Here is a 24,929-nt window from a genome sequence, read left to right on the forward strand (position 1 = left end):
AACCATCTTTTTAAGATTCTGCGACCTCCAACACTTTTCCAAGGGGCATTAAAATCGTTTTGTTAAGCTACTGCAACTTCCACGTCTCTTCCAAGGGGCATTAATACCGTCTTGTTAAGCTACTGCGACCTCCACCACATTTCCAAGAGGCATTAAAACCATCTTGTTAAGCAACTGCAACCTCCAAGTCTCTTCCAAGGGGCATTAAAAGTGTCTTGTTAAGCTACTGTGACCTACACCACTTTTCCAAGAGGCATTAAAACCATCTTGATAAGCTACTGCGACCTCCACCACTAATCCAAGGGGCAATAAAACCGTCTTGTTAAGCTACTACGACCTCCACCACTTTTCCAAGGGGCATTAAAACCGTTTTGTTAAGCTACTGCGACCTCCACCACTTTTCCAAGGGGCATTAAAACCATCTTGCTAAGCTAATGCGAAATCCACCAATTTTCCAAGGAGCATTAAAACTGTCTCGTTAAGCAAACTGCGACCTCCACGTCTCTTCCAAGGGGCATTAAAACCGTCTTGTTAACCTATTGCGACCCCCACGTCTCTTCCAAGGGGCATTAAAACCATCTTGTTAAGCTACTGCGATCTAAACTACTTTTCCAATTGGCATTAAAACGGTCTTGTTAAGCTACTTCAACCTCCACTTCTTTTCCAAGGGGCATTAAAACCATCTTGTTAAGCTACTGCGACCTCCACTTCTCTTCCAAGGGGCATTAAAACCATCTTGTTAAGCTACTGCAACCTCCACGTCTCTTCCAAGCGGCATTAAAACCGTCTTGTTAAGCTACTGCGACCTCCACCATTCTTCCAAGTGGCATTGAAACCGTCTTGTTAAGCTACTGCGACCTCCACATCTCTACCAAGGGGCATTAAAACCATCTTGTTAAGCTACTGCAGCCTCCATGTCTCTTCCAAGGGGCATTAAAACTGTCTTATTAAGCTACTGCGACCTCCACCACTTTTCCAAGGGGCATCAAAACCATCTTGCTAAGCTACTGTGACCTCCACATCTCTTCCAAGGGGCATTAAAATCGTCTTGTTAAGTTACTCGATCTACACATCACTTCCAAGGGGGATTAAAACCATCTTGTTAAGCTACTGCGACATCCACTTCTCTTCCAAGGGGCATTAAAACCATCTTGTTAAACTACTGCAACCTCCACGTGTCTTCCAAGGGGCATTAAAACCGTCCTGTTAAGCTTCTGCGACCTCCAACACTTTTCCAAGGGGCATTAAAACCGTTTTTTTAAGTTACTGCGACTTCCACGTCTCTTCCAAGGGGAATTAAAACAATTTTGTTAAGCTACTGTGACCTCCACCACTTTTCCAAGGGGCATTAAAACCATCTTATTGAGCTTCTGCGACCTCCACATGTCTTCCAAGGGGTCATTAAAATCGTCTTTTTAAGCTACTGCGTCCTCCACGTCTCTTCCAAGGGGCATTAGAACCATCTTGTTAAGCTACTGCGACATCCACCATTCTTCCAAGGAGCATTAAAACCATCTTATTAAGCTAATGCGACCTCCACATTTATTCCAAGGAGCATTAAAACTGTCTTGTTAAGCTACTGCAAACTCCACTTCTCTTTCAAGGGGCATTAAATCTTTCTTGTGAAGGTACTGCGACCTCCACCACTTTTCCAAGGGGCATTAAAAGCGTCTTGTTAAGCTACTGCGACCTCCACCACTTTTCCAAGTCGCATCAAAACCGTCTTGCTAAGCTACTGCGACCTCCACATCTCTTCCAAGGGGCATTAAAATTGTCTTGTTAAGCTACTTCGACCTCCACATCACTTCCAAGGGGCATTAAAACCATCTTGTTAAGCTACTGCGACCTCCACTTCTCTTCCAAGGGGCATTAAAACCGTCTTGTTAAGCTTCTGCGACCTCCAACACTTTTCCAAGGGGCATTAAAACCATTTTTTTAAGTTACTGAGACTTCCACGTCTCTTCCAAGGTGCATTAAAACCTTCTTGTTAAGCTACTGCGACCTCCACCAGTTTTCCAACGGGCATTAACACCGTCTTCTTTACCTTCTGCGACCTCCACATGTCTTCCAAGGGGCATTAAAATCGTCTTGTTAAGCTCCTGAGACCTCCACCACTTTTCCAAGGGGCATTAAAACCATCTTGTTAAGCTACTGTGACCGCCACGTCTCTTCCAAGGGGCATTAAAACCGTCTTCTTAAGCTACTGCGACCTCCAACACTTTTCCAAGGGGCATTAAAACCATCTTGTTAAGCTACTGCAACCTCCACGTCTCTTCCAATGGGCATTAAAACCATCTTGTTATGCTGCTGCGACCTCCCTCACTTTTCCAAGGGGCATTAAGACCGTCTTGTTAATCTACTGCGACCTCCACCACTTTTCCAAGGGGTATTAAAACCTTCTTGTTAAGCTTCTGCGACCTCCACATCTCTTCCAAGGGGCATTAAAACCGTCTTGTTAAGCTACTGCGACCTCCACATCTCTTCCTAGAGGCATTAAAACAATCTTGTTAAGCTACTGCAGCCTACACCACTTTTCCAAGGGGCATTAATACTGTCTTGTTAAGCTACTACGACCTCCACCACTTTTCCAAGGGGCATTAAAACCGTCTTGTTAAACTACTGCGACCTCCACCACTTTTCGAAGGGGCATTAAAACTGTCTTGTTAAGCTACTATGACCTCCACGTCTCTTCCAAGGAGCATTAAAACCGTCTTGTTAAGCTACTACTGCGACCTCAACGTCTCTTCGAAGGGGCATTAAAACCGTCTTGTTAAGCTACTGTTACCTCCACCACTATTCCAAGGGTCATTAAATCCGTCTTGTTAAGCTACTGCGACCTCCATATCTCTTCCAAGGGGCATTAAAACCGTCTTGTTAAGCTGCTGGGACCTCCACTTCTCTTTCAAGGGGCATTAAAACTGTCTTGTTAAGTTTCTGCAACTAAGTTTCTGCAACTGCAATAAAAACCGCCTTAATAAGCTACTGCTACTTCCAACACTTTACCAATGGGCATTAAAACCGTCTCGTTAAGCTACTGCGAAATCTACCCCTTTTCCAAGAGGCATTAAAACTGTCTCGTCAAGCAACTGCGACCTCCACGTCTCTTCCAAGGGGCATTAAAACCAACTGGTTAAGCTACTGTGACCTCCACGTCTCTTCCGAGAGGCATTAAAACCGTTTTGTTAAGCTACAGCGTACTCCACCACTTGTCCAAGGGGCATTAAAACTGTCTTGTTAAGCTACTTCAACCTCCACGTCTCTTCCAAGGGGCATTAAAACCGTCTTGTTAAGCTACTGCGACTTCCACTACTTTTCCAAGGGCATTAAAACTGTATTATTAAGTTACTGCGACCTCTAAGTCTCTTCCAAAGTGCATAAAAACCGTCTGATTAAGCTACTGCGAACTCCTTGTCTCTTCCAAGGGGCATTAAAACTGTCTTGTTAAGCTACTGCAACCTCCACGTCTCTTCCAATGGGCATTAAAACCATCTTGTTAAGCTACTTCGACCTCCACCATTTTTCCAAGGGGCATTAAAACCGTCTTGTTAAGCTACTGCGACCTCCACATCTCTTCGTAGGGGCATTAAAACCATCTTGTTAAGCTACTGCGGACTACACCACTTTACCAAGGGGCATTAAAACCGTCTTACTAAGCTACTGCGACCTCCACCACTTTTCCAAGGGGCATTAAAACCGTCTTGTTAAGCTACTGCGACCTCCACTTCTCTTCCAAGGGGCATTTAAACCATCTTGTTAAGCTACTGCAACCTCCACGTCTCTTCCAAGCGGCATTAAAACCGTCTTGTTAAGCTTCTGCGACCTCCAGCACTTTTCAAACAGGCATTATAACCGTCTTGATAAGCTACTGCGACTTCCACCTCTCTTCCAAGGGGCATTAAAACCGTCTTGTTAAGCTACTGCGACCTCCACCACTTTTCCAAGAGGCATTATAACTGTCTTGTTGAGCTACTGTGACCTCCACATCTCTTCCAGGGGGCATTAAAACCGTCTTGTTGAGCTACTGCGACCTCCACGTCTCTTCCAAGGGGCATTAAAACCGTCTTGTTAAGTTTCTGCGACCTCCACCACTTTTCCAAGGGGCATTAAAAATGTCTTGTAATCTACTGTGACCTCCACGTCTCTTCCAAGGGGCATTAAAACTGTCTTGTTAAGCTACTTTGACCTCCACTTCTCTTCCAAGGGGCATTAAAATAATCTTGTTAAACCATTCTGAACTCCACAGCTCTTCCAAGGGGCTTTGAAATGTTGTTTTTAATTAACTCTTACCTCTATTACTCTTCCAACGGGCATTGCATTTCCTCCTAATTTTAGTCAGCATTTGCTATTCAATGCATAGGCGAACACTAAGAGAGACCAACTCCCCAGTAATGTGTAGAAGGTTTTTATTATGCTCTAATCCACGTCTGTTTCAAGGGGCATTTCAGTTCCTCATAATTTTTGGAAAGCCTTCCATTCACTGCTTAGGCCAACAATGCACAGGAGACCAAGTTGCTGTAAATGGAAAAATTGGTTTAGTTAAGGCCCTCTGACCTCCATGTCACTTCCAAGGGGCATTGGAGTGCCTCGAAATTTTTGGTAGGCATTGCACTCACTGTATGCCCTATAACTGTGTAGCCGAACCGCTCCTTTTGGTACAGAAGCATATCCTACAAGACATGTGTGGTTGACTTGCCTGATATTGATGTGAATGGTCCCTGTTCCTCCTGCTCTTTCTCCTTTGCCACTACCTCATCCATCATTCATCACCTAAAGCTTTGTTTTAATGGGAGTCATAGAACTGGGATAGTAGCAGGAAAACATTCAGCAATCCTCAGAGGAGGTAGGATATGCGGTAAAACGCTGACCACCTCAGGCTTAGCCGCTAATGCATACATGCGCTTACATTCCAAGGAACAGAAAGCTAAGGAGATGGATGGCCTCATGATCATGAGTAATTTAATCGTTGTGTAGGAGGCCGACCACTGCTGCTGTCTACCTTTTGAACTTTGTGTTGAAGCCTGATTGACCCAGGACCCGCAATCCTCTATGTCTGGAGGACGTATTGCATCCCAGTGTCCAATTGTGTCCCAGCTTCCACAATATTAACCCAGTGTGAAGGCGTGAGATGGACCATCCCTGGCCACATTCACTTGTCCACGTGTTTGTGGTTAGACTGTCCTTCAAATAGGGGCAGCTGGGGACCGTGTGTGGGCACCCGGCAGCCGGGCGGCTTTGAACTGAGTATGGATACCAGGTCGCTGACGCAGCCAAGACGTGGTGGCCAGATTCCACCTCCACATGCCTAAAAGGTCCAATTTCAAGTGCAAGCAAGCTAGCAGTATGGTATTGCAGCCTGGGGGTGGGTGGGTGGCAGGCTGCACACTTACGCATGCATTCCAAGGAAACAAAGTAGATGCTAACTACTATCATCATCATGCTCCTCACCTTTGCACTCTCAACTCCCCTGATGGAGAAGCCAGGGCCCACCGGAGGAGTCTGGCTCTCTGGTGGGCTCGTCCAACGCTGCCCTAAAGCAGGCAAGGCTAAGAAAATTGTGTGGGGAAATTCACAGGAGAAATAGGGGCTGCTGGGAGCCGTTTATGGACACCCGGCTGCCCCCTGGCGGCTGGGGACCGAGCGTGGACACCCGGCCACCGGGCGGCTGGGGACTGAGTATGAATACCTCGCTGCCGAAGCAGCCATGAGGTAATGGCCAGCTTCGGCCTCCTCCAGACTAAAAGGCCCCATTTCAGGTTGCACACTTACGCTTGCATTCCAAGAAAACAAAGCAGATGCTAACTTCTATCATCATCATCATGCTCCTCACCTTGGCACTCTCAACTACCCTGATGGAGAAGCCAGGGCCCACCGGAGGAGTGTGGTTCTCTGGTGGGCTCGTCCAATGCTGCCCTAAAGCAGGCCGGGCTAAGAAAAGTGTGTGGTGGGATGTTCCAAGGAGAAATAGGAGCGGCTGGGGACTGTTTATGGACACCCGGCTGCCACTAGGCGGCTGGGAACCGTGTGTGGACACCCGGCTGCGAGGCGGCTGGGGACCGAGTATGGACACCTGGCCACCCCCTGGCGGCTGGGGACCGAGCGTGGACACCCGGCTGCCGGGCGGCTGGGGACTGAGTGTGGATACCAGGCCGCCGACGCAGCCATGACATGGTGGCCGGCGTGTGCCTCCACATACCTAAAAGGCCCAATTTCAAGTGCAAGCAAGCTAGCAGTATGGTATTGCAGCCTGGGGGTGGGTGGGTGGCAGGTTGCACACTTACGTTTGCATTCCAAGAAAACTTCTATCTTCATTGTCAGGAACACTTGCCGGTTGGTGGGTGCCGCTCTCTGGTGCCCCCTTACCTCTCAGGTCAGTCAAGGTACTGCACCTAGAGTAAGTAGTGCCAAGAAGCTGCCACCAGCGGGAGAAGACACTGTGGGATGTGTGTTGTCCCTTACACGTCACTAATCCGTGACGCCACGATACAGGCACAGCGCTCTGGCGCCCCCTCGCCTCTCAGGTTAGTCAAGGTACTGCACCTAGAGCGAGTGGTCGCCGGAAAGGCCGTCCTGTAGTCCACTGGGTATTTGAGGCCCTCTGCAGTGAGGGCGGTATATATATTTTTCCCTGGCCGCGCCAGTAATATTTATCCACACCTCCGACCGTCACTGCCAACCTTCCTCAAATCCCCCAGATGGTATGCTGCCACCAGTCCTCGTTTGATACATGTCCGTTAAAAGACTGATATTGGGTCAGGAACCAACCCGGTAGCGTTTATGGCTTCGGGGAGGAGAACGATTACAGAACAAAAGAAACAGAACTATTAAATTTTATATTTAATCCAAAAAAGGAGGCAGTGTTTAGGAAAAATATATAGAAGGATGTTACAAAGGAGACATTAAAATACATAAACAGTTACATAAAATAAAAGATAAAGAATGAAACTTACACTATAAAGTTCGCTGTGACGACTCAATATAGTGGGAGGAGGGGTTCTCCTGATTGCTGTTATGTGAACAGGACCCGTTGCATAGAATTCTTATACCCCCCAGCAATGAGTGCTTCTGTCTTCCCCCTAGATTACTTTATACCTAAGGAGAGACCTGGCCACCCGCCCCTTGCGGTGACATCATGTGGGCCGGTCTTCAGCCTGTAGATTTTTATTAGAAATGTTGACTTTTGCGACAACTCATCGCCCGTTAATCGCAAAAGCTCGCAAACTACGCCATATTTTCCCTCATGATTTTATCTTTATTTTGACATCACGCATCACATCGCTGCAGTCTGCTATTCTGGGGTTCTTGCACTGCGGCCCCCCAATGTTGGTTACGGCCCTGGAAAGCGACCTACATAATCCGGGGCTGATTTGGTCACTACACATACGGGTCCCGTTACTGTCGGACCTATAGAACTCATATTATTTCATAACTAATATCGGAGTCAGTTCATCTACAAACTTTCCTTTGAGGCTCGGGAACTAATCTTCACAAGTACACGTAAATTAGTGCAGGCCTGCGGTTGTAATTACCCCCTGCTCTCTCAGAGACAAGAGGCTTGGTTCCCTAACGAAGTTTTAACACTTCTTCCCTGGTCGTGTGTGAATAACTATTTATCAGTCGTGCGTTAATTGGGGCTTTGTGCTGGCAGAAGGAGTGGGTGAGGGAGGGGGCGAACATGTGTGTCACGCAGATGGAAGGACATTTTCCTGATATTAATATTTTCCTTACAATCATCATCATGCTCCTCACCTTGGCACTCTCAACTCCCCTGATGGAGAAGCCAGGGCCCATCGGAGGAGTCTGGATCTCTGGTGGGCTCGTCCAATGCTGCCCTAAAGCAGGCCGGGCTAAGAAAAGTGTGTGGGGGGATGCTCCAAGGAGAAATAGGGGCGGCTGGGGACCATTTATGGATACCCGGCCGCCCCCAGGCGGCTGGGAGCCGAGTATGGACACCCGGCCACCCCCTGGTGGCTGGGGACTGAGAGTGGACACCCGGCCGCTGGGCGGTTGGGGACTGAGTATGGATACCTCGCTGCCGAAGCAGCCATGAGGTAGTGACCAGCTTCGGCCTCCTCCAAACTAAAAGGCCCCATTTCAAGTGCAAGCAAGCTAGCAGTATGGTATTGCAGCCTGGGGGTGGGTGGGTGGCAGGCTGCATACTTGCGCTTGCATTGCAAGGAATGAGGGAGGTACAAATGAACACTGCCCTGGGACAAGGACTTGCACGGGGATAGTTGCAAGTCTGCATCTCTGATGTGGAAATGATCACTTCTGATGGGCACACTTTTAGGCAGTGACCTGAGTGTCAGAGATGCTTCCAGGGGTCTTCCCCATGCTGTTCCCATATCTTTTCAGCACTGTATGTGACTCGCCCCCTGGGCCGCGTGTGCACGTGTGTGGGTTACCCGGAGCCGGGTCTCTGGGGGTTGTAGTCTCCGTGGCGGCAACCCGGTCCCGTGGCTCAGGGTGGTCAAACCAGTGGCAGTCTTTTATAGGTTTTAGGTTAATTGTCCGACTACGCCACCCGTGGATTGCAGTCTGGGTGTGCCGCCGCTGCGAGGCAGTCCGCTGAGGCTGGTGTGGTGTGCGCGGCAAAAAATGGGATAACTCCCCATGGGAAGAGTATGGCCTCAGGGCAGGGAATGTAGATTATGGGAGTGATGGTGCATGGGAGTCCCAGTACTAGTAGTGCTGTATGCGGTGAGAAAGCAGAAACGACTCAGAGTCTTTGCAGTGCAGTTCAGGGTCTTTACTGATGATATTAAGGCAGACCCTCCCATGAGTACTGGCTAGCATAAGGGGCCTGGTCAGTCTGTGAACAAGTAGGAGTACCCCCGGCCAGGTGAAGTTGTAGGCCTCCCCGTCTATCTGCACTCTTCCTGGCTACCTTGCTGTAAGCGAGTGGAAGTAGCCCATGTCCCTGAGTATACCGTGTGGTGCTCACTCGTATGGCTGGTGACTTGGGGCCTTCTGATAGCCTCCGCCCCTCGATGGCGGTGCTGGTCCCTTCCTTGTGACTGAGCCTCCGGGCTTCTATGGCCAGAGGACCTGGAATCCCCTGCCAGCTGGTTTCTGCTGCTGGACTTTAAGATCCTTGCAGCCTCGGACTCCGGTGTCCGGTTCTTAGATTCTTCTGCCAGGGCGAGCTCTGATTAGCTCCAGCCCCTGGTCTTCAGCTCCTGCTCCTACAGAGCTCCTAGCTGTTTCTTGCCCTGTGACTGGAACTATACTCCAGGCTCTAACTGAACTAACCCCGCCCCATATCCAGTTTATATAGGGCAGGTCCCTCCCCTATCTGGCCTGGGACAGGAGGTGTTGCATGTTTAAGAGCTCCTGATCAGAAAACCTCCCACTAGCTCTCAGACGTAATATTTCTATTACTGTGGCAACCAGACCCCCTGGGCTGCCACATATGCATGTATCACACAGCACATGGCCAGATAAGATTGTAAAATGTTAAAATGACATTTCCCGGTGAATGCATTTGTCACGGTTGAAAGCAATACAAAAGTGCAAAAACACATAAAGAATTCTTCTTGTGAACATAGCCCAAGGTGTGGAGGAGTATTTTTGTTTTTGGTTATTTATTTTACCTCATACACAAGTCTTTACCCTGGAAAGGAAGTTCCTTAACATATTTCACAGGAAAACCGTTTCAGTTTTGTTTTTGAACGTTTTATTGTGAGCCCGTTAAAGTGACTTAATACCTCTGACCACGTTGTTGACAGCAGTGACCTGGGGGTCAGAAATGCTTCCTGGGGCTATGCCCATGCTGTCCCAATGTCTTTTGAGCACTATCACTATCATTTTGGGCACTTTTTAGGCTTTCTACAGACTGCCGGGGGTGCCGCTGCAAAAGTGCTCGGGTCTCCCATAGACTAACATTGGGCTCGTTGCTCGGGTCGAGCACCCGAGTATCACGGCAAGATCGTCCCGTGCTTCGAGCACCCGGGCATTTTAGTGCTCGCTCAACACTAGTGCTAGCCATTCACCTCATGTCTTCTGTTTCTAGGAGTGATGCTAGCCAGTAACCTCATGTATTCTGCCTCTAGGAGTGGCACTAGCCTGTAACCCCAAGTCTTCTGCATCTAGGAGTGATGCTAGCCAGTAAGCACAAGTGTAATGCCCCTAGTAGTGATGCAAGCCAGTACCCCCATGCCTTCTGCTTCTAGGAGTGGTGCTAGCAAGTAACCCTATGCAATCTACCTCTAGGAGTGGTGCTAACCAGTATCCACATGTAGTCTGCATGTTAGAGTGCTGCTAGCCTGTAACCACATGTAGTCTGCATCTAGGAGTGGTGCTAGCCAATATCCCCACGTGATCTGCCTATAGGGGTGGTGGTAGACATAAACCAGATGAATTCTGCCTCTAGGAGTGTTGCTAGCCAGTAGCCACCTGTATTCTGCCTCCAGGAGTGGTGCTAGCAAGTAACCCCATGAATTCTGCCTCTAGGAATGGTGCTAGGCAGTAAACACCTGTATTCATTCTCTAGGGGTGGTGCTAGGCAGTAACCTCATGTATTCTGCCTCTTGGAGTCATGCTAACTGTAGCGCTGGCGTCCCTGCCCTCTGCTAGGCAGGGACGCTGCCCCCCTCACCGCTCTGCTCCGTGCCCGGCGTCCTCTCCCCGCTCTGCTGTCAGCGCGCGCTCCGTCCCGGCGTCCTCCTCCTGCTCTGCTCTCAGCGCGCGCTCCTTCCCGGCCCCTGTGCTTAGGGCGCGCGCGCGCGCGCTCCCCTCCTCTTAAAGGGGCCGCGCGCGCCGCCCTAAAAAGTCCCCGGCCAATGGCCGGAGGACCTCATCATATATAAGGCACCTCCTCCAAAATGGAGGTGCCCGAGCAATGTTGTTTGCACCTGTGTCTCACCTGTGCTTCAGCCCTCAGGTCCCGTTGCTAGTTACCTGCCAGTTACCTGCCAGTTACCTGCCTGATTCCTGCCTGAATACCTGTTACCTGCCTGCCAGTCTGAGGTCCGACGGTCTGCCTTACTACTCCTGTCAGTCTGTCTAAGGACCAGCCTGTCCGCTCACCTGGGAGCGCATTCCAGCTACCTGCCTGCTTGCCTGTGGTCCGACGGTCTGCCTTACAGCTCCGGTCAGTCTGTCTATGGACCAGCTTGCCCGCTCACCTGGGAGCGCTTCTCCGTTACCTGCCTGCTTGTCAGCCAGGAGGCTCCGCTGTCACATGCTGTGACCACCAGCTAATCCAGAGACTCTTGCCCGCTCACCTGGGAGCGCATCTCCGTTACCTGCCTGCTTGCCAGCCCGGAGGCTCCGCTGTCACGTGCTGTGACCACCAGCTATTCCAGAGACTCTTGCCCGCTCACCTGGGAGCGCATCTCCGTTACCTGCCTGCTTGCCAGCCCGGAGGCTCCGTTGTCACGTGCTGTGACCACCAGCTATCTCAGAGACTCTTGCCCGCTCACCTGGGAGCGCATCTCCGTTACCTGCCTGCCTGCCAGCCCGGAGGCTCCGCCATCACAGGTCGTACCTACCCCTTACCCAGAGACTGCCCTGATCACTTGCCGTTAACTCCCTGTCCGTTCACCTAGAGACTGCCACCCGCTCCCTTACAAGGGCTGCCCCCTTGTATAGTAGCTCAGAGGTTCCGCCTCCCGGACCCGTTACAGTTTGCTCGGGCCATGGAACCCGGTGGCACCCAAGCTCCCTCGCTCACGGACCTGTGTCATGAACTGTCCCGTCAAAGGTCCCAACAGGAGTCCATCCTGGGTCACCTGCGGAATGTCAATACCCGCCTGGACACCCTGACTGCACCACCTGCTACCACCGCCAGTACCATGACTCGCAACCCGGCAGCTCCGCTACCCACTAATACCGTGGTAACCTATCCCGGCCCCCGGCTGTCTGCACCTCCTCGCTTCGGAGGCGACTCCGCTCAGGCTCGGGGCTTCATTAATCAGTGCACCCTGCACTTTGAACTTTTGTCCCATCAGTTTAATTCCGACCGGGCCAAAATTGCCTTTATCATGTCCCATCTCACCGGGGAGGCCCTGGCCTGGCTAAATCCTCTATGGGAGAGAGGAGACCCCCTGGTGTCCAGCTTGCCTGCTTTTCTCTCGGCTTTCCGGAAAGTCTTCGACGAACCTGGACGGAAGACCTCATCCGCATCCTCTCTGCTACGCCTCCGTCAGGAAGGCCTCACCGTGGGCCAATATGCCATACGGTTCCGCACCCTTGCCTCGGAGCTGGCCTGGGATAACGACGCTTTGGTATCCGTCTTCTGGGAGGGTCTGTCCGGTCGTATTAAAGATGAACTTGCTGGTCGGGACATTCCTACCTCTCTCGATGATCTGATAACCCTTGCCACCCGGATTGATCTACGGTTCCAGGAGCGTGCCAAAGAAGTCACCCGTGAGAGGAGGATTCCACGTTTAGCTCCTACTTTCCAGAGACCCGTTATTCCCTCCGTCCCTCCCCAGGTACACTCTCCTGAGCCTATGCAGGTCGACCAGACCAAGATGGTCAAAACCCGTCAGGACTCACGCCGTGCCGAGGGGAGCTGCTTCTACTGTGGCAGTAAGGAGCACCGGATCCGTGTCTGCCCGGAGAGGTCGGGAAACGCCTGTGTCTAGGTTCGCTCAGAGAGGTCCACCTAGACAAGAATAAATCCTCTCCATCCCTACTGTTGTCTGTTTCGATCATCCACGGGGAGAACCGTTTTTTCGAACTAGCCCAACTTGACTCTGGAGCAGCCGGGAACCTTATTTCACAGTCCTTGGTTGAGAAATACCGCATCCCCACCAAACCTCTGGCTGTACCCTTGTCTGTCGCTGCCGTGGATGGGGGCCTCTTACCTCGCCCCATTCAACTCATCACCGAATCCATTACCCTGCAGGTGGGAATGCTGCATTCTGAAAGTATCTCCTTTCATGTTCTGCCTGGACTCTCTCACGCCCTCTTGCTAGGTCTGCCCTGGCTCCAGAGACATGCACCCGTGCTAGACTGGCAAACCGGAGAGGTCCTTCGCTGGGGACAAGACTGTCATAAAACCTGCCTGGTTCCCGTCCATCCCGTCCGTCCCTCTCCTACCCCAGCTAATCTACCTGGACTTCCGATTCCTTATTGGTCTTATGCAGATGTTTTTAATAAAAAGGAGGCAGAGACATTACCACCACATAGACCATATGACTGTCCCATCGATCTGCTACCCGGTACTACTCCTCCCCGTGGGCGTATCTATCCTTTATCCGCTGCTGAGACCCGGTCTATGTCCGAATATATTGAGGAGAATCTGGCCAGAGGATTCATCCGGAAATCTACCTCCCCGGCGGGAGCAGGCTTCTTTTTCGTCAAAAAGAAGGACGGCTCTCTCCGTCCCTGTATAGACTATAGAGGCCTAAACCTGATTACGGTGAAGAATAAGTACCCCCTTCCGCTCATTCCAGAATTATTTGATCGTCTGAGGGGGGCTAGGATCTTCACCAAACTGGACCTTCGTGGGGCGTACAACCTGGTTCGTATTCGTCAGGGGGATGAATGGAAGACGGCATTCAACACCAGGGACGGCCACTATGAATACCTGGTAATGCCCTTTGGTCTCTGTAACGCTCCTGCCGTCTTTCAAGAGTTGGTCAATGACATCTTCCGGGACCTTCTCTACTCCTGCGTAGTGGTGTACCTGGACGACATCTTGGTCTTCTCTCCGGATCTCCAGACTCACCGGAGGGACGTTCGTCAGGTCCTGCTCAGGCTCAGGCAAAACCATCTCTACGCTAAATTTGAGAAGTGCCTCTTTGAGCAGACCTCGCTTCCGTTTCTGGGCTACATTATCTCTCAGACCGGCCTACAAATGGATCCTGAGAAACTGTCTGCCATCGAGAAATGGCCCCGACCGGAGGGGTTGAAGGCCATTCAGCGATTCCTGGGCTTCGCCAACTACTACCGCCTCTTCATACCACACTTCTCTTCCCGGACGGCCCCAATTTCTGCGCTCACCCGTAAAGGTACTAATCCCAAAGAGTGGCCACCCGAAGCAGAGGAGGCCTTTCTTTCCCTTAAACAGGCCTTCTCTTCCGCCCCGGTGCTGCATCGCCCTGATGGCAACAAGAAGTTCTTCCTGGAAGTTGACGCCTCCTCCTCTGGAGCCGGAGCGGTACTTACTCAAAAATCATCTTCCGGGAGGATGGTAACTTGTGGCTTCTTCTCAAAACTCTTCTCCTCCTCTGAGCGCAACTATTCCATAGGAGACCGAGAGTTATTGGCCATCAAACTGGCATTGGAGGAGTGGCGTTACCTGCTCGAGGGGGCTCTTCACCCGGTAATAATTTACACTGACCACAAGAACTTGGCTTACCTACAGCATGCCCAGAGACTTAACCCGCGCCAAGCCCGGTGGTCCTTGTTTTTTGCTCGTTTTGATTTTGTCCTTCATTTTCGCCCGGCTGACAAAAACGTCAAGGCGGACGCCTTGTCTCGATCCTTTCTGGTGTCTGATCTCGAGGAGGATCCGAAACACATCATCGATCCCGCCAGAGTGATGCAGGTGGCTCCCGTGAGTCTAAATCGTCTCCCTCCCGGTAAGACGTTCATACCAGTACCTGATCGGGAGAAGATCCTACACTGGGGCCATTCGTCTAAACTAGCTGGCCACGCCGGTCAGAAAAAGACTCTCCAGCTTATTTCCCGGCACTACTGGTGGCCTAACCTGCACAAGGATGTAATAGACTTTGTTTCTGCCTGTGTGTCCTGCGCCCGCAACAAAGTTCCGAGACACCTGCCGGCCGGCCGCCTCCTTCCTCTGCCAGTACCTGCTGCCCCCTGGCAGCATATAGCGATGGACTTCATTACTGATCTGCCCGTCTCTGCCGGTTGTACGGTCATTTGGGTGGTCGCTGACCGCTTTTCCAAGATGGCTCACTTCATTCCACTGCCAGGTCTCCCGTCTGCACCCGAGCTGGCTAAAGACTTTATCCGCCACATCTTCCGTCTTCATGGCCTGCCCCGTCACATCGTGTCTGATCGAGGAGTACAGTTCACTTCCCGTTTCTGGAGAGCCACTTGTAAATTGCTGGACGTCACCCTGGATTTCTCCTCCGCTTACCACCCGCAGTCTAATGGTCAAGTGGAGCGGATCAATCAGAACCTGACCAGTTACCTCCGGCACTTCGTTAATGCCCACCATTCTGACTGGGTGGACCTCCTGCCTTGGGCCGAATTCTCGTACAACAATCACGAGAGCGAGTCTTCCTCCAAATCCCCGTTTTTTGTAGTCTTCGGTCAGCATCCTCGGATCCCGTTTCCCGTCTCCACCTCGGTGGACAATCCGGCTGCGGAGTCTCTTGTTAACAAATTTTCCTCCATATGGGAGAGTACCCGGTCCGCACTCCTTCTGTCATCCGAGCGTATGAAAAGACACGCTGACAAAAAACGTCTGGACCCTCCTCAATTCCGTCCTGGGGATAAAGTCTGGCTCTCGTCCAAATATGTCCGGCTCAAGATCCCTTCCTATAAGTTAGGGCCTCGGTTCATCGGCCCACTGGAGGTCATCAGTCAGATCAACCCGGTGGCCTATAAATTGAAACTCCCGGCCAACTTACGGATCCCTAACTCCTTCCATGTATCTCTCCTCAAACCTGTGGTGCTTAACTCTTTTTCTAAGTCTACAGGTACGCCTCCTGCTCCGGTTTCTGCTGAGGACGAGTTTGAGGTAGAGAACATTCTTGCCACCAAAAGGGTAAGGGGAAAGACCTTTTTCTTGGTAGATTGGAAGGGGTTTGGTCCTGAGGAGAGAACGTGGGAGCCCCGGGAGAACATCCATGCCCCTCTCATCCTAGCTAAATTTCTGTCTGGCCTAAAAAAGGGGGGGCCTAAAGGGGGGGTACTGTAGCGCTGGCGTCCTTGCCCTCTGCTAGGCAGGGACGCTGCCCCCCTCACCGCTCTGCTCCGTGCCCGGCGTCCTCTCCCCGCTCTGCTGTCAGCGCGCGCTCCGTCCCGGCGTCCTCCTCCTGCTCTGCTCTCAGCGCGCGCTCCTTCCCGGCCCCTGTGCTTAGGGTGCGCGCGCGCGCGCTCCCCTCCTCTTAAAGGGGCCGCGCGCGCCGCCCTAAAAAGTCCCCGGCCAATGGCCGGAGGACCTCATCATATATAAGGCACCTCCTCCAAAATGGAGGTGCCCGAGCAATGTTGTTTGCACCTGTGTCTCACCTGTGCTTCAGCCCTCAGGTCCCGTTGCTAGTTACCTGCCAGTTACCTGCCAGTTACCTGCCTGATTCCTGCCTGAATACCTGTTACCTGCCTGCCAGTCTGAGGTCCGACGGTCTGCCTTACTACTCCTGTCAGTCTGTCTAAGGACCAGCCTGTCCGCTCACCTGGGAGCGCATTCCAGCTACCTGCCTGCTTGCCTGTGGTCCGACGGTCTGCCTTACAGCTCCGGTCAGTCTGTCTATGGACCAGCTTGCCCGCTCACCTGGGAGCGCTTCTCCGTTACCTGCCTGCTTGTCAGCCAGGAGGCTCCGCTGTCACGTGCTGTGACCACCAGCTAATCCAGAGACTCTTGCCCGCTCACCTGGGAGCGCATCTCCGTTACCTGCCTGCTTGCCAGCCCGGAGGCTCCTCTGTCACGTGCTGTGACCACCAGCTATTCCAGAGACTCTTGCCCGCTCACCTGGGAGCGCATCTCCGTTACCTGCCTGCTTGCCAGCCCGGAGGCTCCGTTGTCACGTGCTGTGACCACCAGCTATCTCAGAGACTCTTGCCCGCTCACCTGGGAGCGCATCTCCGTTACCTGCCTGCCTGCCAGCCCGGAGGCTCCGCCATCACAGGTCGTACCTACCCCTTACCCAGAGACTGCCCTGATCACTTGCCGTTAACTCCCTGTCCGTTCACCTAGAGACTGCCACCCGCTCCCTTACAAGGGCTGCCCCCTTGTATAGTAGCTCAGAGGTTCCGCCTCCCGGACCCGTTACACTAACCAGTAAGCAAAAGTCTTCTGCCTCTAGGAGTGGTGCTACAAAGTAAGCACACATCTTCTGCCTCTAGGAATGGTGCTAGCCAGTAATCACACATCTTATATCTCTAGGAGTGGCACTAGCCAGTATGTGTATGAATTCTGCCTCTAGGAGTGTTGCTAGCCACTTAATTCATATATTCTGCCACTAGGAGTTGTGCTAGCTAGTATGCACACGTATTCTGCCTCTAAGAGTTATGCAAGCCAGTAACCCTATGTATTCTGCTACTAGGAGTGGTGATAGCATGTAACCCCATGTATTCTGCCTCTAGCAATGATGCTAGCCAATAACCCTTTGTATTCTGCCTCTAGGAGTGGTTCTAGCCAGTAGCCCCATGTATTCTGCCTCTAGGAATTGCGCTAGCCAGAAACCCCATGTATTCTGTTACTAGGAGTGATGCTAACCAGTATCCCCATGTATTCTGCCTCTAGGAGTGATGCTAGTCAATAACCCATGTATTCTGCCTCTATTAGTGGTGCAAGCCAGTAACCTGATATGTTCTGCTTCTAGGAGTGGTGCTAGCCAGTAACCTCATGTTTTCTACCTCTAGGAGTGGTGCTAGTCAGTAATCCCATATATTCTGCCTCTAAGAGTGATGCTAGACATTAACTCCATGTAATCTGCCTCTAGGAGTAATGAGTAACCCCATGTGTTCTCCCTCAGGGAGTGGTGCTAGCCAGTATGCATACGTCTTCTGCCTCTAGGAGTGGTGCTACCCAGTAACCCAATGTCTTATGCCTCTAGGAGTGGTGCTAGCCAGTAACCCAATGTATTCTGCAACTAGGAGTGGTGCTAGCCAGTAACCTCATGTAGTCTACATCTAGCAGTAGTGGTGCTAGCCAGTAACCCCATGTGCTCTGCCTCTAGAAGTGGCGCTAGTATGTAACCCCATGTATTCTGCCTCTAGGAGTGGTGCTAGCCAGTATCCACATGTATTCTGCAACTAGGAGTGGTGCTAGCCCTTATCCCTATTTCTTCTGCCTCTAGGAGTGTTGCTAGCCAATAAGCGCACGTCTTCTGCCTCTAGGAGCAATGCTAGCCTTAACCCAATGTCTTCTGCCTCTAGGAGTGGTGCTACCCAGTAATAGAACGTCCTCTGCCTCTAGGAGTGATGCTACCAGAAACCTCATGTGTTCTGCCTCTAGGAGCGATGCTAGCCTTAACCCCGTGTCTTCTGACTCTAGGAGTGGTGCTTGCCAGCAACCACGCGTCTTCAGCCTCTAGGAGTGGTGCTAGCCAGTAACAACATGTGGTCTGCATCTAGGTGTGGTGCTAGCCAGTAACCCCATGCTATCTGCCTCTAGGAGTGGTGCTAGCCAGTAACCATATGTAGTCTGCATCTAGGAGTAAAGTTAGTCAGTAACCACAAGTACTCAGCATTTAGGAGTGGTGCTAGCCAGTACCCCCATGTGTTCTGCCTCCAGTAGTGGTGCTAACCAGTAACCCCATGTCTTCTGCCTTTAGGAGTAATGCTAACCAGTAAACGCACATATTCTGCCTCTAGCAGTGATGATAGCCAGTAACCCCATGTATTATGCTTCTTTGAGTTATGCTAGCAAGTAACCCCATGTATTCTGCCTCTAGGAGTGATGCTAGCAAGTAACCTCAAGTCTTCTGACTCTAGTAGTGATGTTAGCCTGAAACCTCATGTATTCTGCCTCTAGTAGTGGTGCTTGCCAGTAACCACACATCGTCTGCCTCTAGGAGTGGTGCTAGCCAGTAACCACATGTATTCTGCATTTAGTAGTGGTGCTAGCCAGTAACCACATGTATTCTGCCTCTGGGAGTGGTGCTAGCCAGTAAGCACAATTACTCTGCATTTAGCAGTGGTGCTAGCCTGTAACGCCATGTATTCTGCCTCTAAGAGTGGTGCTAGCCAATATTCTCAAGTGTCCTACCTCTAGAAGTGGTGCTAGCCATTATCCACATGTTTTTTGCCTGTAGGAGTGATGCTAGCTAGTAAGCACACGTCTTCTGCCTCTAGGTGCGATGCTAGCCAGTATTCCTATGTCTTCTGCCTTTAGGAGAGGAGCTAGCCAGTAACCCAATGTCTTCTCCCTCTAGGAGTGGTGCTAGCCAGTAAGAGAACGTTTTCTGCCTCTAGGAGTGGTGCTTGCCAGTAACCGCACGTCTTCAGCCTCTAGCAGTGGTGCTAGCCAGTAACCACATGTAGTCTGCATCTAGGAGTAATACTAGCCAGTAACCACAAGTACTCTGCACTTAGGAGTGGTGCTAGCCATTACCCCCATGTGTTCTGCCTCTAGGAGCAGTGCTAGCCAGTAACCCCAAGTCTTCTGCCTCTAGGAGTGGCGCTAGCCAATAACCCCATGTATTCTGCCTCTAGGAGTGATGCTAGCCATTAACCTCATGTTTTCCGCCTCTGAGTGGTGCTATTTAGTAATCCCATATATTCTGCCTCTAGGAGTGATGCTAGACATTAACTCCATGTAATCTGCCGCTAGGAGTAGTGCTAACGAGTAACCCCATGTGTTCTGCATCAGGGAGTGGTGCTAGCCAGTATGCACACGTTTTCTGCCTCTAGAAGTGGTGCTACCCAGTAACCCAATGTCTTATGCCTCTAGGAGTGGTGCTAGCAAGTAACCTCATGTAGTCTACATCTATCAGTAGTGGCACTAGCATGTAACCCCATGTATTCTGCCTCTAGGAGTGGTGCTAGCCAGTAACCACATGTATTCTGCTCTAGCAGTGATGTTAGCCAGTAAGGCCATGTATTCTGCCACTTGGAGTGGTGCTAGCCAGTATCCCTATTTCTTCTGCCACTAGGAGAGTTGCTTGCCAATAAGCACACGTCTTCTGCCTCTAGGAGTAGTGCTAGCCAGTAATAGAACGTCATCTGCCCCTAGGAATGATGCTAGACAGAAACCTCATGTATTCTGCTTCTAGGAGCGATGCTAGTCTTAACCCCATGTCTTCTGACCCTAGGAGTGGTGCTTGCCAGCAACCACACGTGCTCAGCCTCTAGGAGTGGTGCTAGCCAGTAACCACAGGTGGTCTGCATCTAGATGTGGTGCTAGCCAGTAACCTCATGCTTTCTGCCTCTAGGAGTGGTGCTACCCAGTAACCACATGTGATTTGCATCTAGGAGTTAAGTTAGTCAGCAAACACAAGTACTATGCAATTAGTAGTGGTGCTAGCCAGTACCCCCATGTATTCTGCCTCTAGGAGTGGTGCTAGCCAGTACCCCCATGTGTTTTGCCTCCAGGAGTGGTGCTAACCAGTAAGCCCATGTCTTCTGCCTCTAGGAGTAATGCTAACCAGTAAACGCACATCTTCTGCCTCTAGCAGTGATGATAGCCAGTAACCCCATGTATTATGCCTCTTTGAGTTATGCTAGCCAGTAATCCCATGTATTCTGCCTCTAGGAGTGATGCTAGCCAGTAACCTCAAGTCTTCTGACTCTAGTAGTGATGTTAGCCTGAAACCTCATGAATTCTGCCTCTAGTAGTGGTGCTTGCCAGTAACCACACGTCTTCTGCCTCTAGGAGTGGTGCTAGCCAGAAACCACATGCTTTCTGCTTTTAGTAGTGGTGCTAGCCAGTAACCACATGTATTCTGCCTCTGGGAGTGGTGCTAGCCAGTAACCACAATTACTCTGCATTTAGGAGTGGTGCTAGCCAGTACCACCATGTATTCTGCCTCTAGGAATAATGCTAGCCAATATTTCCAAGTATTCTACCTCTAGGAGTGGTGCTAGCCATTATCCACATGTTTTTTGCCTGTAGGAGTGATGCTAGCTAGTAAGCACACGTGTTCTGCCTCTAGGTGCGATGCTAGCCAGTATCCCTATGTCTTCTGCCAATAGGAGAGGTGCTAGCCAGTGACCCAATGTCTTCTGCCTCCAGGAGTGGTGCTAGCCAGTAAGAGAAGGCCTTCTGCCTCTAGGAGTGGTGCTTGACAGTAACCGCACGTCTTCAGCCTCTAGGAGTGGTGCTAGCCAGTAACCACATGTAGTCTGCATCTAGGAGTAATACTAGCCAGTAACCACAAGTACTCTGCATTTAGGAGTGGTGCTAGCCATTACCCCCATGTGTTCTGCCTCTAGGAGCGGTGCTAACCAGTAGCCCCAAGTCTTCTGCCTCTAGGAGTGGCACTAGCCAATAACCCCATGTATTCTGCCTATAGGAGAGATGCTATCCAGTAACCCCATGTATTTTGCCTCTAGGAGTGATGTTAGCCAGAAATCTCATGTATTCTGCCTCTAGTAGTGGTGCTTGCGAGTAACCGCATGTATTCTGCCTTTAGGAGTGATGCTAGCCTGTAACCACATGTAGTCTGCATCTAGGAGTGGTGCTAGCCTGTAACCACATGTAGTCCGCATCTCGGAGTGATACTAGCCAGTAACCACATGTATTCTGCCTCTGGGAGTGGTGCTAGCCAGTAACCACAATTACTCTGCATTTAGGAGTGGTGCTAGCCAGTACCACCATGTATTCTGCCTCTAGGAATAATGCTAGCCAATATTTCCAAGTGTTCTACCTCTAGGATTGGTGCTAGCCATTATCCACATGTTTTTTGCCTGTAGGAGTGATGCTAGCTAGTAAGCACACGTGTTCTGCCTCTAGGTGCGATGCTAGCCAGTATCCCTATGTCTTCTGCCATTAGGAGAGGTGCTAGCCAGTAACCCAATGTCTTCTCCCTCTAGGAGTGGTGCTAGCCAGTAAGAGAGCGTCTTCTGCCTCTAGGAGTGGTGCTTGACAGTAACCGCCCGTCTTCAGCCTCTAGGAGTTGTGCTAGCCAGTAACCACATGTAGTCTGCAACTAGGAGTAATACTAGCCAGTAACCACAAGTACTCTGCATTTAGGAGTGGTGCTAGCCATTACCCCCATGTGTTCTGCCTCTAGGAGCGGTGCTAGCCAGTAGCCCCAAGTCTTCAGCCTCTAGGAGTGGCGCTAGCCAATAACCTCATGTATAATGCCTATAGGAGTGATGCTAGCCAGTAACCCCATGTATTCTGCCTCTTGGAGTGATGATAGCCAGTAACCCCATGTATTCTGCCTCTAGGAGTGATGTTAGCCAGAAATCTCATGTATTCTGCCTCTAGGAGTGGTGCTTGCGAGTAACCGCATGTATTCTGCCTTTAGGAGTGATGCTAGCCTGTAACCTCATGTAGTCTGCATCTAGGAGTGGTGCTAGCCTGTAACCACATGTAGTCCGCATTTAGGAGTGATACTAGCCAGTAACCCCATGTCTTCTTCCTCTAGGATTGGCCCTATCCAGTAACCCCATGTCTTCTGCCTCTAGGAATGGTGCTATCCAGTAACCTCATGTATTCTGCCTCTAGGAGTGATGCTAGCCAGTAACCTCATGTAGTCTGCATATAGGAGTGGTGCTAGCCAATAACCTCATGTAGTCTTCATCTAAAAGTGGTGCTAGCCAGTAACCCCATGTCTTCTGCCTCTAGGAGTGGTGCTAGCCAGTAACCACTTGGATTCTGCCTCTAGGAGTGATGCTAGCTAGTAAGCAGACGTCTTCTCCCTCTAGTTGTGATGCTATCCAGTATCCCTATTACTTATTTTTAGGAGAGGTGCTAGTCAGTAAACACATTTTCTACCTCTAGTAGTGGTGCTAGCCAGTAACCGAATGTGTGCTGCATCTAGGACTCGTGGTAACCAGTAACAACATTTAGTCTGCATCTAGGAGTGGTGCTAGGCAGTAACCCCATGTCTTCTGCCTCTAGGAGTGGTGATAGTCAGTAACCTCATGTCTTCTGCCTCTAGGAGTGGTGCTAGCCAGTAAACCCATGTCTTCTGCCTCTAGTAGTGGTGCTATCCAGAAAGCGCACAACTTCTGCCTCTTGGAGTGATGCTAGCCAGTTACTCCATGTATTCTGCATCTACGAGTGAAGCTGGTCAGTAACACCGTGTATTCTGCCTCTAGGAGTGATGCTAGTCAGAAACAACAAGTATTCTACCTCCAGGAGTGATGCTAGCCAGTAACCCCATGTATTCTGCCTCTAGGACTGGTGCTGGCCAGTAACCTCATGTAGTCTGCTTTAAGTAGTGGTGCTAGCCAGTAACCACATTTAGGCATGATCTAGGAGTGGTGCTAGCAGGTAAGCCCATGTCTTCTGCCTCTAGGATTGGTGCTAGCCACTAGCAACATGTATTCTGCCTCTATGAGTGGTGCTATCCAGTAACCCCATGTCTTCTTCCTCTTGGAGTGATGCTAGCCAGTATCCTCATGTAGTCTGCATCTAGAAGTGGTGCTACCCTGTAACCACATGTAGTCCACATCTAGGAGTGGTGCTAAGCAGTAACCCCATATCTTCTTCCTCTAGTATTGGTCCTAGCCAGTAACACCATGTCTTCTGCCTCTAGGAGTGGTGCTATTCAGTAAAACCATGTATTCTGCCTCTAGGAGTGATGCTAGCCAGTAGCCTCATGTAGTCTGCATATAGGAGTGGTGCTAGGCAGTAACCCCAAATCTTCTGCCTCTAGGAGTGGTGCTAGCCAGTAAACCCATGTCTTCTGCCACTAGGAGTGGTGCTAGCCAGTAATCTCATGTAGTCTGCATTTAGGAGTGATGCTAGGAGGTAACCTCATGTAGTTTGCATCTAGGAGTGATGCTAGCCAGTAGAGATGAGCGTTGTTCTACTCGAACTGTTCGCCAATCTCAAATTCGAGCTGTTTTGGGCGGTGTTCGAGCCGTTCGGCGACCACGAACAATTTGAGAAAAATTCGGCTGTTCGAGGTTATGTTCGATAACTGTTCGTGCACCAAAATCATAACTGGATTTTTTCTCAGTAATGATGAAAATTAATGTTAATACGCAGTTTGAGTGTACAGCGGGGTGGGGGGAGGGGCAGGGGATGGATCTCTGCAGGAACAATGAAGATCTCCATTTTTTTTTCTCTTTCCCGCATTTGCAGTGGGGAGGTGCAATCTGTCAGCCTATCAGCAGCGCACACACGGAGCGAAGTGCTTTTTTTCACACAAGCAAGGGCATGTGTCATTGGCAGTGTATGTCACATGTCCTTGCCCTATAAGACCAAGCCATTTTCCCCGTCGCCACCATTTTCTCACTGCTGCAGCTGCGTGTTAGACGGCACCGCTGTTGCTGTGTGCGCTATACCTTGTTAATTTCAAGCCAATTTTCGCACAAATATACAGATAGCTTGGGAGTAGGGAATAGTTGTGATTGCAGTCCTTTTAAGGACTAGGTTACAGCATTTCCTATGACTTTTATCAGGGAGGTCTGTGCTCTTAAATAGATAGGTTGTGGGAGTAAAGACTAATTGTAATTGGAGTCCTTTTCAGGACTAGGTTACATCAGTTCCTATCAGTTTTTGCCAGGCAGGTCTGTGCCAGTGCTGTGCAAGTTTTTTTCACAGCATTTGGCTGAATCTAGCAAAGCTAATCCTTTTTGGCCTATTGCAGAGTGTGTTAGTCAGTGGAGTAGCCTATCTGTGTTGCAAGATATACCACCTGTGTATAGAATACCAATTTTTTTACTGCACCTAGTGAAGTAAAATCTTTTGGGCATAGCATCATTCTATTAGTCCATCTATACTGACCTCCATCAGGTTGCAAACTGAATATAATTTTTTTCTGCATCTAGCTCTGAAAAAATATTTGGGCTTCTAGCGGTGTGTGGGACTTGGTCTATTAGTCCATCTATACTGACCTCCATCAGGTTGCAAATTAAAAATAATTTTTTTCTGCATCTAGCTCTGAAAAAATATTTGGGCTTCTAGCAGTGTGTGGGACTTGGTCTATTAGTCCATCTATACTGACCTCCATCAGGTTGCAAATTGAATAAAAAAATTTTCTGCATCTAGCTCTGAAAAAATATTTGGGCTTCTAGCAGTGTGTGGGACTTGGTCTATTAGTCCATCTATACTGACCTCCATCAGGTTGCAAATTAAAAATAATTTTTTTCTTCATTTAGCTCTGAAAAAATATTTGGGCTTCTAGCTGTGTGTGGGACTTGTTGTATTAGTCCATCTATAC

This window comes from Phyllobates terribilis, unplaced genomic scaffold, assembly GCF_046119375.1.
Source record: "Phyllobates terribilis strain yellow unplaced genomic scaffold, ASM4611937v1 Scaffold_2__4_contigs__length_985480577, whole genome shotgun sequence".
In the NCBI taxonomy this organism is placed as follows: domain Eukaryota; kingdom Metazoa; phylum Chordata; class Amphibia; order Anura; family Dendrobatidae; genus Phyllobates; species Phyllobates terribilis.